This window comes from Amphiprion ocellaris, chromosome 13, assembly GCF_022539595.1.
Source record: "Amphiprion ocellaris isolate individual 3 ecotype Okinawa chromosome 13, ASM2253959v1, whole genome shotgun sequence".
NCBI classification, from domain to species: domain Eukaryota; kingdom Metazoa; phylum Chordata; class Actinopteri; family Pomacentridae; genus Amphiprion; species Amphiprion ocellaris.
In genome coordinates, this window is record NC_072778.1 from 3,098,471 (window position 1) to 3,111,686 (window position 13,216).

At 40.1% G+C, this 13,216-nt stretch overlaps 1 protein-coding gene across 1 annotated transcript in view; it reads right to left on the reverse strand.

Annotated features, from left to right (window-relative positions):
- The window catches only part of uvssa (UV-stimulated scaffold protein A), a 36,035-nt gene that overhangs the window by 16,744 nt on the left and 6,075 nt on the right, over positions 1-13,216 (reverse strand). The window lies entirely within an intron of this gene.

Genomic DNA, 13,216 nt, shown 5'->3' on the forward strand with positions numbered 1-13,216 from the left:
AAATGAGTTTATCGTCTAGGATGGCTGAGAAGGGTTAAAAAAAATGACTAAAAATGTGTCCAAAATGACTTTAAAATGTCTTCAAACTATTAAAATTTACTTTAAAAAGTAGGAATTATTCACAGTTAACAGACAGCTAACAGACAGACGGACAAACTAATATAGATCATCAGATAATATTACTACTCCGTCACGTTCCTTGGCGGAGTAATAATACAGAATATCATCTACATCCACTTCAAAGCACACACATTCACAGAAATGTTTCATGAGTGAAGTCGACAAGAAAAAACGACAAACAGCAGAAAACAGTGAATGTAAAACATCTAATCAAACTACAGAACTACAGTTACGTACAGTTACTCATTGTGTTACTCTGCTGCTTCAGGCTGTGTGATCTCTTTGGCTCAGAGGGAGAGGGGTGACAATGATAGCGTGTGCGTGTGTGTGTGTGTGTGTGTGTATGTGTGTGTGTGTGTGTGTGTGTGTGTGTGTGTGTGTGTGTGTGTGTGTGTGTTCGTGTGGGTGTGTGAGTGTGTGTGTGTGAGTGTGCATAAATGTGGGTGTGATGAGCTGCTATCAGCGCTAAGCAAAATTTATGGTTTTTAATTTCCTGGCGAGGTTGTTAGCCATTGGCTGGGCTACAATGCAGAACACAACACTCCTATACACACAGGGGTCATTTCCATAACACAAATGTGTGTGTGTGTGCGTTGGCTGTGATGCTATTAACAGTGGAGGACGCGCGCACACACACACACACGCACGCACACACACACACACACACACACACACACACACACACACACACACACACACACACACACACACACACACACACACACACAGACACACACTCCAGTCTAGCAGCATAATAATCACAGTGATTAGCGTTATGAGGAGCAGTAAAACCGAACGTTAAACTAACCTCTTATTCCCAAAGGCCTCTTTTTCATTAGTCTGTAATACCCCCTTGTATGTGTGTGTGCGTGTGTGTGTGTGTGTGTGTGTGTGTGTGTGTGTGTGTGTGTGTGTGTGTGTGTGTGTGTGTGTGTGTGTGTGTGTGTGTGTGTGCGATAGAAGACTGCTGTGTTACTGCTGATAAAGCCCATTAAAATGTTAGAATTAGTTTACAAATGATGAGTCCTTGAATGATTACTAAAACACCCCATCCACCCAGACACACACACACGTTAACACACACGTACACACACACGCTAACACACACACACACGCTAACACACACACTCAGAGCTGAACCATAAGACAGAGTCAGTTAACCGTGTCACAAACCTGTGTACGCACCTCCTGATCCAGCACCAATTAAAACACTTCATATCACAATACACAATTCGGTTAACAAGCAACAATTAACAACAATCAGAGCCTAATTAGCTCTCATTAACACCGCCATGAATACAGACACACGGTGGGAGGTCTAAGAGGGAGAGAAATGAGGCCTTATTTATGACGTGAAATTTACAAGCACTTACATGAAGTGGATTAAAATGTCTCATGAAATTAGACATAATTAGATAAATTAACAGAAGCAAATCTATTACACTGCTCTTTTATTTTAGTTTTTTAGTATTTTACTAAGTTCAGCAGAGGGAGAAAAGAATGCATATATTAAAATATAACATTAATAGAGGCATTATGATGCTGCTTGAAAATAAAATGACAGATTCCCTAAATTGCTGGACTTGCCCATAAGAAACACACAGAAACAACTTCATAGCTCACTACTGTAGTACTTTTTTTGTTTTACTACATTGTTTTTACACATCTATAACCGTGTATGTTTGAGACAATGGATGGAAATTAGCCTTGTGCTAAATCTGGCTTATTTACTACAACCTATGAGATTGTACGTTCATTAATATGCACTATCCCATCCAAATAAATAAAGACATTAAATGAAATGAATATGAACACAAATGCAACACAACACAGACATGGATGTTCAGTTTGTCTTGTTCAAACGAAACAGCACACACACAGAATGCCTACGAGAGCAGGAATTATCATAAAGTTGGCTGGATTTGGATTTTCTAAACACAAAGTGTAAAATACGGTCAGAAAACGTTACAGGAGTGTTCAGCTGAGATCAAAATGAAGGCTCAAGGGTCTGATGTGAACAGACGTTGCACCTCATTGCACTGTTTTACTTTTTTTAATACTTCTTAAAAAAATTTAATACTTGTACAGTATTAAAAAAAAAGTATTGTATTCTTTGTTATTTCTATTTTGATACTAATCTCTGTATAATTGTGTATATTCCACTAACCTTTGTTTATTGTGTATTGTACTCTGGCAAAATAATTTCCTCGGGATGAAGAAAGTAGATCTCATCTAATCTTATCTTATAGATGTACAGGTAAGTGTAGCAGGTAATAAAAGTTAGTAAGTCAGGTATTATTTTAGGTTCTGGATTTGGTTTGGTTTTTACTCCACCAAGGAACGCAGTGGAGTTATGTGACGATTGCTGTACGTTTGTCCGTCTGTCTGTCTGTGTGCAACATTACTCAAAAATGGAATAATGGATTTGGATGAAATTTTCAGGGAAGGTCAGAAATGATACAAGGACCAATCGATTAGATTTTGGCAGTGATGCAGCTTATAGTCTGGATCCACGGATATGTTAAAGATTTCTGTATCATTGCAAGATAGCAGCACAGCGTCACTGTAACCATGACAACAAGTTAGGTTCTGGATTTGGTTTGGTTGTTTGTTTGTTTTTTTATTGTTGTTTTTGTGTAATTTTGCGAATAAATTAAAATCCAGGAAACTTCTTGCTGCCTCGCTGTATATATTCATGTTCCAAACTCTCTGTGAGGCAACTACTGCAATGCTTATTGAACTTTGTCTACTCATGTACCCCTTTTAGTTGATAAAGATGAAACTCATGTGCATTTGTCTTTCTGCAAAAAATATCCACACCAGTAGGTGATATCAAGTACATCAGAAAACACTGAACTTAAGTGAATTCCAGTTTTACCTTCTAAAAATCAAGTGACTTTTTTTTCTTAAAGCTAGCGAGCCCCTGACTCGGATAAAACAGCGCTGTTATTACTACAAATGATGCTTTTAATCTGAGCAAACGTGACGTGCGAGATGCCGAGACCTGATCTTATTTATTCCCCTGAGAAAAGCTGAGAGAGTGCCGTTAAACACAAGTGTAACATTTTAAACACCAAACCAAACTTTGTCCATTACTCCACTCCACCACTGCACTTTATTCATCGTCGGAGGACAATGGATTCGCACGCCGCACACGTACACACAGATATAGTCTCTATAGGTTTTGTGCTTGTCTACTTTAATCCCGGCTGGTTTATTCTGCTCTGATCAATGACCTAAGACTAAGAAGTGATCACCCAGCTGGAGGAAAATCCTGCCCTAACATCATCCCTTTTCCCCCTCTTTCTGCCTCTTTGTCTCTAATTCACCTTAATTTAATCCAGATAGCATCGAGTGCTGTCGGCCGGCCTGGCAGAGCTGTAAGTCTCACAGCAGAATTAGCTTTCCTCCAGAAACATTTTGCTGACGGGCAGTGCAGCTAAAATATGGCCTCCATTCCCCCACATGGCTGCATGGGGGGCTGCTTTGCATTTTAACAGAGCTTTGGTTTATTCTCCGGGATACACACTCGGGGAGAAAATCACACAGCAGCGCAGCGAGTTCCCCACGGGAGATAAAAAGCGCTTCTTTAACTGAAACTCAAGATTTAGCAGACAAATTAGAAGTGATGGTTTAAGTAAAGCAGAGCCATGTGTCACTGTAATAGGAAAAAGGACAAAACAAATATTGGTAACTTCAACATTAGAAATAGGCCCAGATAGAAATAAAAATAGTTCCAGTACGGAGCAGAATAAATAAAAAAGTTGTTTAAGTAAAGCTGGGCTATGTGTTTCTGTAATGGCAATGTTTACTCAAAGATAAAATAAAGAAGATTCCTAAAGGGAAAATAGGGAAGAAAGAAAAATAAGCAGTTCTTTAACAACCAAATACAAAAGAGATCTGTTGGAATTGGTTGCTAAAGTCGGGTCCATACATTATCTGGGTAATAAACAGCTCCAGTGGGTGGTGCAATGGCAACCATCTGACTAACCAAACATCAGGAAAAGCAAAGCAATGGCATGAGATTAGGGCAACAACTCACTTCTTTCTATCCATTAATCTGTCAATTAATTTTCCAATTAATCACATGAACTTGGACAATGACATATTAGCTGTAAAACTAATGATACACACCCTCAACAACTGCTAGCAAGCCAACATGCGAAACTTAGATGACATCTGTCTCTAAAACCACATTATCAACAGAGATATTGACGGTGTTACACTCGCAGAAGTCAGTGGAAACGTCCCATTTTCAGTTTGGAGGTGAAACTTTCATCGCAGTCCGATGCAAAGACCATTAAGCAAGCAGTTCGGATGGAGTAGTAATGCTTCATGCTGTACTTTCCAAGTCTGAGTATGCAAGTATGATGAAAATTTCCTCATCTTGTCAAAGGTGTGAGTTTGGTAGAAGTGTGTCTGTACAAAATATATACATAGAAAGGACCTTTTGAACACCCAGGTAGCTTAACTGGTTAAGTGGGCGACCCATAAACAAGGGGCTAGAGTCCCCAACGAAGTGGCCTGGGTTCGATTCCAGCTCACGGCCCTTTGCTGCAGGTCTTCCCCCCATTCTTCTCCTTACTTTCCTGTCTACCTCTCAATTAAGCTGTCTAATAAAGCCAACAAAAGGCCAAAAAAATATCTTTAAAAAAGAAAGGACCTTCTGCATGCAACACAGTCCCAGCGTGGAGTCCAAGCAGACAGGAAAGTGGTATAATAGAAACAACTATGCTCCCATTGTGTCTGCAGCTGTCTGTGTGGACAATCGCAAAGGAGTATAATCAAGACTAAGAGTATTCAGGTACAGTGAGGTGCAAAAGAATCTTCTATTTTTGCGTATTAGTTGCACTTACAAGTTTCAGATCATCAGACTAATTTCAACAGAAGACACAGATAAGCCAAGAAAACACAAAATGCAGGTCATGTTTGTATGTTTTCACCAGGTTCTCCGGCTTCCTCACACAGTCCAAAAACATGCTGACATTAATTGGTAACTCTAAATTGTCCATACATGTGAATATGGGTGTTTTTCCTCTCTATGTAGCCCTGTGATAGACTGGTTACCTGACCAGGTGAACCCTGCCTTCACCCTAAGTCAGCTTAGATAGACTCCAGCCCCCTACGACCCTACAGAGGATAAAACGGTGCATAGATAATGGATGGATGGATGTTCAGCAATGACATATGGGTGTAATGTTAACTTGTCCATGTACTTTCCACCATTTGAAGCTCAGTGAAACACCGACAACCGGGTGAAAAAATCTAAGTCTGAAGTGGACTAGAGACTGAAGTACGCTGCTGCCTCCACAGGTGTCTTGCTTATTCAGCTTCTATACCCTCTCCCCCTCCTCTCCCTTAAGTAAGACTCTTATCCTTTATAAAAATGATGTGAGGGCGCCGCCTCGGACAACTGCTCCCCTGACTTCATTTGTCTCTTGGCAAGTTTGATGGCGCTGCGTTTAAAAACCCATTCAATCTTATAAACCAAAAATTAAATGTAGTCGACTGTGATGGGCACTCAGTGCATCTGCTATTTATATGCTAATGTACACTCAGCCTGCCAAGGTCTGGCAAATTATTACTGCACAGCCATAAGTCAGGTGTATGGCAGAGAGGGGAGGGGCATGTTAACCATCTCACACACAGAGGAGGAGAAGAAAGAGTGAGAGGAGGAGGAAGTGAAGGCAGAGGGAGAAGGAGAGGAGGAGGTGAAAAAAGCCTTTGGAGATGTCTCCATTGTCTCCCCTGACAGGTTAATATAGCTCTCCACCTGGCTACACACACACATAACACACACACTCAGCGGTGAGATGATTTCATTCTACATTTAAGGCCGAAATGGAAAATGTCTTTTGGGAATGCTGAATGTCTCTAATGCCGCCATTATCGCACGGCATTTCCTTTAAGAGAGAAACAGTTAGCTTAATGAACACATTACACACCGATGCATTAATAAACACACAGTCATCTTCCTCTGTGTATTACACATGAATTACATGCACGCATAAACGCAGATATGAGAAGTAACTGAAGACAATGACAATGTGTGGTGACAGCACAGTCTTCTGTGGTATTTTAACCACCTGAACACAACCTAGAGTTTGCTATGAAGTATCCTGAATCTGAAAGAGATCGTAGGGAAGGTCAAAGAGCGTACTAAAAAGACTCTCAGCATTGAATCCAGAGTGATTAACTTGACAGGTTGGGACAGGAGGTTTTAGAGACCCCTGAAAAGATGGTGACAAAGGCTGGAGTTGATTATCGCTGACCAAAGGACGTGAGTGAGAAATTTACGACATGTTAAAATCTCTTCCCAGCACAAACTACTGTAAAAAAAAAAAAACACCAAACGATCAGATACCAAGACTTGCTAACATATTATCTCCAAGTAGGCTTAGCATACAGAACATTTACACATTTAGACGTCTACAATAATTAAGTCTTTTGGGATGATATCAAATCGTGCAATTTAACTTTTGAATTGGAAGCCAATGAGTAAATTAGTATTGGATTTAACCTTAACCAGCCTGCTAATGTCTCAGGAACTCCTTGTCTAACGAGCTTACAGTGGATCCTTCTAAACTCCAATTGAAACTATTTTTCAGAGACATTGGACAACTTAGTGAAAAATAGTCACTTATGACTACCCATATCTCTTAAAAACAAAGCTAAATTCCACTTTTGTTGCATTGATGGTTGTGCTCTGCATCATCTTGTGCATTCTCTGAAGTTGAGCATTTTTATACTGTAACGTTATGTACGCAAACTACCATTCAAAAGTTAAACATGACAATGAGATGAAGTGGCAGATGTAGCGTAGAATATTCTAAACAGTGCAAATGAGAAACAAATGCTTAAAAAATACTCATCATTTTTAAAGTAGGTTTTGATCCAGTTGTAGCTCAATACAGACCAAGCAGCCTCTAAAGTACTACCCTTTTAAACACTTTGAAAAACATTTTATTAATAGCATTCGCTTAAAAATCAATCTCTGGCCCTGATTTAACCACTACCACTGATACGATATATTACTTTTGAAATATCTGTTGTGCTGAAGAGACTGCTGCCTCTGATTGATTTCAACATATTTACAAACTAATTAGGCCTAAAGCTTCCAGTGGAGTCTGACCTATTCCAGGCTTGATTTGCCACAACATCCCACATCTCTATTACCACCTTGCACTTCTATTCATTACTACCTAGAAAGGATCCCAGGGGACCCCACCCTAATGAGAAAAAGCTTTCCACTCCCCTCTCTAGCCTCTCCTATTATACTCCTCCACCGCCCCCCAAACACATGCATAGATGCCGCCTTTGTCTCAGGGGAGCAGTCAGCTTATATGATGTATAAGGTGACATCTTTATTTCACTAACCTAGCCTGGCAGGTCTATTAGCCTGCTCGGAGCTTCCCAAACCTTTCCCTGTCAACCGGCTTATTCTCAGCTGTCTGGTTCACTTCCCCCTCCCGGCCTGTCTCAATCTGTGATCAAAACAGTCGTTATTATAGAATACAGCCCGCCGCCATAGTGGAATCACTCGCTATTTTACTTGGGGGACTCCTGAAAACTCTGTGAGAACGTCCTGAGAAGAAGCAAGGGGGCCCTTCGACACCCATGAGGATTAGTGGAGCCCAGTTTGGCCCCCGTGGTCAATGATATCAGACTGGTCCAGAGATCTCAAGGATAACCATTAAGCCCCCCTCCCCACACAAACCATGACAGTCCCAGTGGATCCATCAGTTCCAATTTGGGAACCTTCTCTCTCCACACTATCACAGACTGCTGATGAAACCAGACTGTGTCCACTGTGATTTACTATATTATACTCTAATAGCAGAACTGGCCTCTGTTTTGATTTCACTTCTAGTCACTTATATTTGCCACATGAGGACACTTCGGTGTCTATTTTTTGAAATTTTATAAGCACTTGTCCAACTTGTCTCGATTTTATTTCATTCAAATTTTTATTTCCATTCGAATTTAATGTAAAAATATCTTCAAATGTAGTTAAATGTTGTCAATGTAATCGCAAATGGCATCAGAATTAATTTTTTTGTGTTCATTTGACACTAACTTTTCTTTAAACTTGGTCGCCAACTTTCACGAACAGAGCCACCCTCTATTTTGATTCCACTTCTAGCCACTTACACTACCGTTCAAAAGTTTGGGGTCACCCACACAATTTCATGGAAAACTCACACTTTTATTCATGTGCTAACATAATTGCACAAGGGTTTTCTAATCATCAATGAGCCTTTCAACACCATTAGCTAACACAATGTAGCATTAGAACACAGGAGTGATGGTTGCTGGAAATGTTCCTCTGTACCCCTATGGAGATATTCCATTAAAAATCAGATGTTTCCTGCTAGAATAGTCATTTACCACATTAACAATGTCTAGACTGGATTTCTGATTCATTTAATTTTATCTTCATCGAAAAAAAATGCTTTTCTTTCAAGAATAAGGACATTTCTAAGAAACTCCAAATTTTTGAACGGTAGTGCATATTTACCACATGAGGACACTTTGGTGTCTATTGTTTGAGATTTTATAAGCACTTGTCCAACTTGCCTTGATTTTTTTTTCATTCAATTTTCATTTTTTTCATTTAAATTTAATGTAAAATATCTTAAAATGTACTTAAATTGCTTAAGAACTCATTTTTTTGTGTTCATTCGACACAAAATTTTCTTTCAACTTGGTCGCCAACTTTCACGAGCAGAACCGCCCTCATTTTGTCATATTCTAATTGCAGTCATGGCCCATATATGATGATAAATAATGACGACAAGCTTAATCTAATGGTGCTTGTTTAAAAAAAATGTTTATCTAGGAATGGAACAATCATCCCAACTACTTAAATAACTCAACTCACGGTGTCTAAAAGGATGTGGAATGAAACAGACGTTCGTTACTATCGTTATCAAATGCTGTGTTTATGTTGTGAGATACATTTTATACATATAAATGACCACAATGAGGTCCATGTGGTGATGTGTGCAATTTTTTGTTGCTACCTTGACCAGCAGAAAGCTGTGCCAGCATACTCCTATCAGACATTAGACTAGACTTCTGAAAGCCCTTTTATTCCAGCATATATCCACACTTCCTGTCTTCACTCCTTTAAAAACAATAACTGATCAACCAATTTGCTGAGCTGCAGTAAAGCCAACAAAGACTCTCCTCGAGAGAAACAGAAATATAGCGAAGAAACCAAGAGAAAAACATATTGTTGGTGTACAACCGAGAAGAGGAGGCACATCCAGAGAATGGATGTGCACATGAGAAGGAGGGAACAGTAGAGGAGAGAAATAGAGGGATAGTCTTTCTTTGTTTATCTCCAGTGAGAAACAGGCGGCCACATCCATTGTGCTGTGATAAGATGGGTTATCAGCAGTAAACAAGGCCCTGGCCTGTATGAATGGAGCCCAGAGTGACTGAATACACTCTTAAAAACAGATATGTTTAAATAAGTCTGCATGTCTTATCCTCTCCTAAACACGAGCCCATGTTTTCAGTTAGCAACACTCAATGGATGTGCGCAGAATTGTCCCGTCATAGCTTTTACAACGGAGGGGCTGCTTTCAAGCATATTCACTGTTCTAAAAAGTATGAGGTGGAAGCCGCCACCTGAGATGTCACTATAATGGTGGAATGTATTTACAGCAATGTCCTTCCACATGAAGATGGAAAAGTTGTGCTACGAAGATTAAAGAGGTCCACCGTTAAATCCACTGACTGCAGTCTGCTGTTGGTGACTTGGATCATAACAGAAACTGAATTTTATTTAACTTTTAATCACATGTTACCGCCCAAAAGTTCCACAAAAAGCCAATTACCGAACCTTGATGTAACAGTTTTTACATAAGCTCCAAAATTACCATGAAGAATTTTTAGGAACAAAAGCTAAGTATTATAGACTCATCAGCCACAGCATTATGACCACTGACAGGTGAAGGAAATAACATCGATCATTTTGGTACTATATGGTTGTTACTCAGTCTGTCTGCTGAAGGCCAGTGATGTTCAGGCAGTTTTGTCAAACATGTTGTCAAAAATCAATTCTGGATCAAAAGTTGGAGTCATCAAAAAGTTCCCAAGAATAAGTCTTCAAGCAGCTGACAGAGTCTGATGCAAATAATGTTTATTCAATACAGGGTTGTAAGAACAAACATGAGCAAAATCTCGAGATTTTCACTGACTACACAAAGCGATACCTCATCTTATATACCCATGCAAACTTCTCCTAAACGCTCCTCTTCCGTTCTGGAAAGCCACAACCCATCGTCTTAAGACCCAGTCAGGATTGATATGATGTAATGGTATCAAAAGTTTAACCACCCTCTTTTTTTATTTCTGCTTAGCTCAACGTGACCTTGGATTCAACTCAAGTAAAGACGAAGTGAGGGCATGCACTTCCGGTCTTATCACCTTCTATGGGCTTCATGGGCTTCCATTGGGTTGCCGCTTTCCACAGGATAATTTAGTGTATTCATAAATTCAGTTGACACGTTAGGATTTCCAATCTTACCACTGTTGGTACTAGAATCTGATTTACACATTCTATTCACCTAGTTTTAACATTTGTTCAATCTTAAAATGCCACAACATGGCTTGGATTTTGGAGTCTGTGTTGATGAGACATAGACACCCAAATAAGCATTGTCCCAGAACAAGCACACTCCTTCATGCAAATGGAAATCCCAAATGTCACTGGCCTACCCCCACAGGATGCTTCTGGCTCCTTGAGATTTTTTTGCAGTGGATTGCGCGCTCTTGTCAGGCACAGCCATCACTAATGACTCGTTTTAGCTACATCATTTAAACTAATCTCCAGTTTTTCATCACTGTTTTGTCCTCGACTACCCAGCAGCAAATTAACAAAGTACAAGTCTCAGTGTAAGGTACAATAGCAGAGTTACAGCTAGCTGTTTCTACCAAATAGGAAGTCAAATTCGTACGGCCATCATGAGAACAATTCATGAAATGTGGCTCACAACTGATGTACAAACATTTACAGTTCGAGCACAGAACAGTCAACCGTGATAAAACATCCCTACTGTCAATAGTCTCCCAACTTCATGGAAATGCCTCTTCACTCAACCATCCCTCTCTCATTCAATAAACAAGCCTCTTTATCTGCCTCATAGCGCTGCTCTTCTCTCTCCCGGCTCCCTCGTTTTGGGGGAACTATACTGAGAGGTCTGCTGAGAGAGAAACCAATCGCGTGGTGTGTCAGCGGCCCGATAGAGAAGGACCCAGTAATGGAAGGCCTTTTAAGGCTAAAAAGGAAAAGCTAATTATGATAAAGGGGCTGTAAGTTGTGTGGTTATCGCAGTGCTTGGGCCTGCTGGTGCAGCAGACTGGTCCCTGACAGTGATAACCAGGCAGAGCGAGACACCCGGCGCTCTGTCACTGTCATTCTGCTGCTCTGCTCAGCTAAAGATGGATTCTCACGCTACAACTTTTATGCCTTTTTTCCAGACACATAAAGTAGTTTTGCATTCATTGGTTCTCTAATACCTGAAAAAGGCAACCTGCTGTCACTTTCTCTTGGATTTCTGCACTGCAAGTACAGTCACTACTGACACTAACGACCACCAATTAAACTCTTTCAAATAAGCGGTAAATGTGACTGAAAGCTTTTCTAATGCGACGTTTATTCAAAACACTGCTTGCCTGATTTGTCTGCGCCTCCATTTTGGGCCAGCTCAAACAGCAGCAGAGAGGCGATGCTAAGCCAGATACAGAGGCAGCGAGATAGACCTATCAGCTGTCAAGCCATGGGGCACATTAGTGGTAGTGAAGGGAATGAATGGGTACATCCTCCCCCTTGCTCCCCAATTTCTCCTCCCTGTCTCCGATGCATTATGCATTATGGCAACGTCCTGCTACTATCTCACCTCTCCCAAATGTCTTTACTGTTAATATTTCCACACTCACTCTGTCTGTCGCTGTTATGACACTTCCTCTCTGGAAACCCACGGGAATGTAGGAAAGAATAGAGATGTTTAAAGACGAAAAACAGGAAGACGACACTGCAAATCAATACAGGACAAACAGTAGAAAAGCAGCGGTTTCCAAACTTTTATGCACCACGGACCAGTTTCAAGCAAGACAATTTTCAACGGACCATACATCGTGCACAAAATAACTAATAACCTGTGCTTTTTTTTATTTTTTAAAAAAAGTGTTCTAAATGAATAAAATTAGGAGTTTTTTTAGCCTTTATTACATTTGAAAGTGGACAGGGACTTGCTGAAATGTACGTACTTTTTCTTCTGTCTCAGCATCGATTCTCTCCTTATTTTCAAAGAAGCTCTCCAGATATGTTTGTTTTTTTTTAATTAATTTTGGCAGATGCCTTGTGGCAGTAGTTTAAAGTGGACTTGTCATTCTGCAGTTTTCCACAGTTTAAAGACTCCCTGATTGATTCACTTGAGCAGCAACATCACAGCTGAAAGGGGAGTTTTCAGAGCTGCATTTCTGCTAACGACCACTAGATGGTGTGGATGAAGGACGGGCCCCTCTGGGACTAATTGAGAACTCTAATCGGGGTATTTATGACATATTTGAGGTGTTTTAAGCCCAAGATTTGATAAATCTTTCGTACATTATTGTCTTTTACTGATCTATGTATAGAGAGATATAGATATATGTTGACTGCTTGATTATGGACTGTCTGTATACAGAGGTATTCTGTTATGTCCTTATTGTTTGTAATCACTCAACAATGCACAAAGCCAGCTACAGACACGCATGTAGGTAGGACTATTGTATCTATGGCGTCCGTTTGATTCTGGTTTTCCTGACAAAGATCCTACTTAGGTTTGAAATGTTCTACCTCCTCACAAGTAATAAAGGAAAACTTTTAAAAGGAACAGACAGATAGACACTGAGTCCAAGAAAACTCTTTGTGTTAATGTGTGATTTGATTCAGGAGTCAGCGTTGCTCCATAAAGATACTCAAGCTGTCGCCGCAGAAGATTGGAGTTTAGAAGAGTGTGTTTTTTTTGACAGCTCTCACTTTGTGTTGGTTCAGGCCAATGAAATCAGGTAAAGAGGGAATTACTAGTCAACACAGCATTCT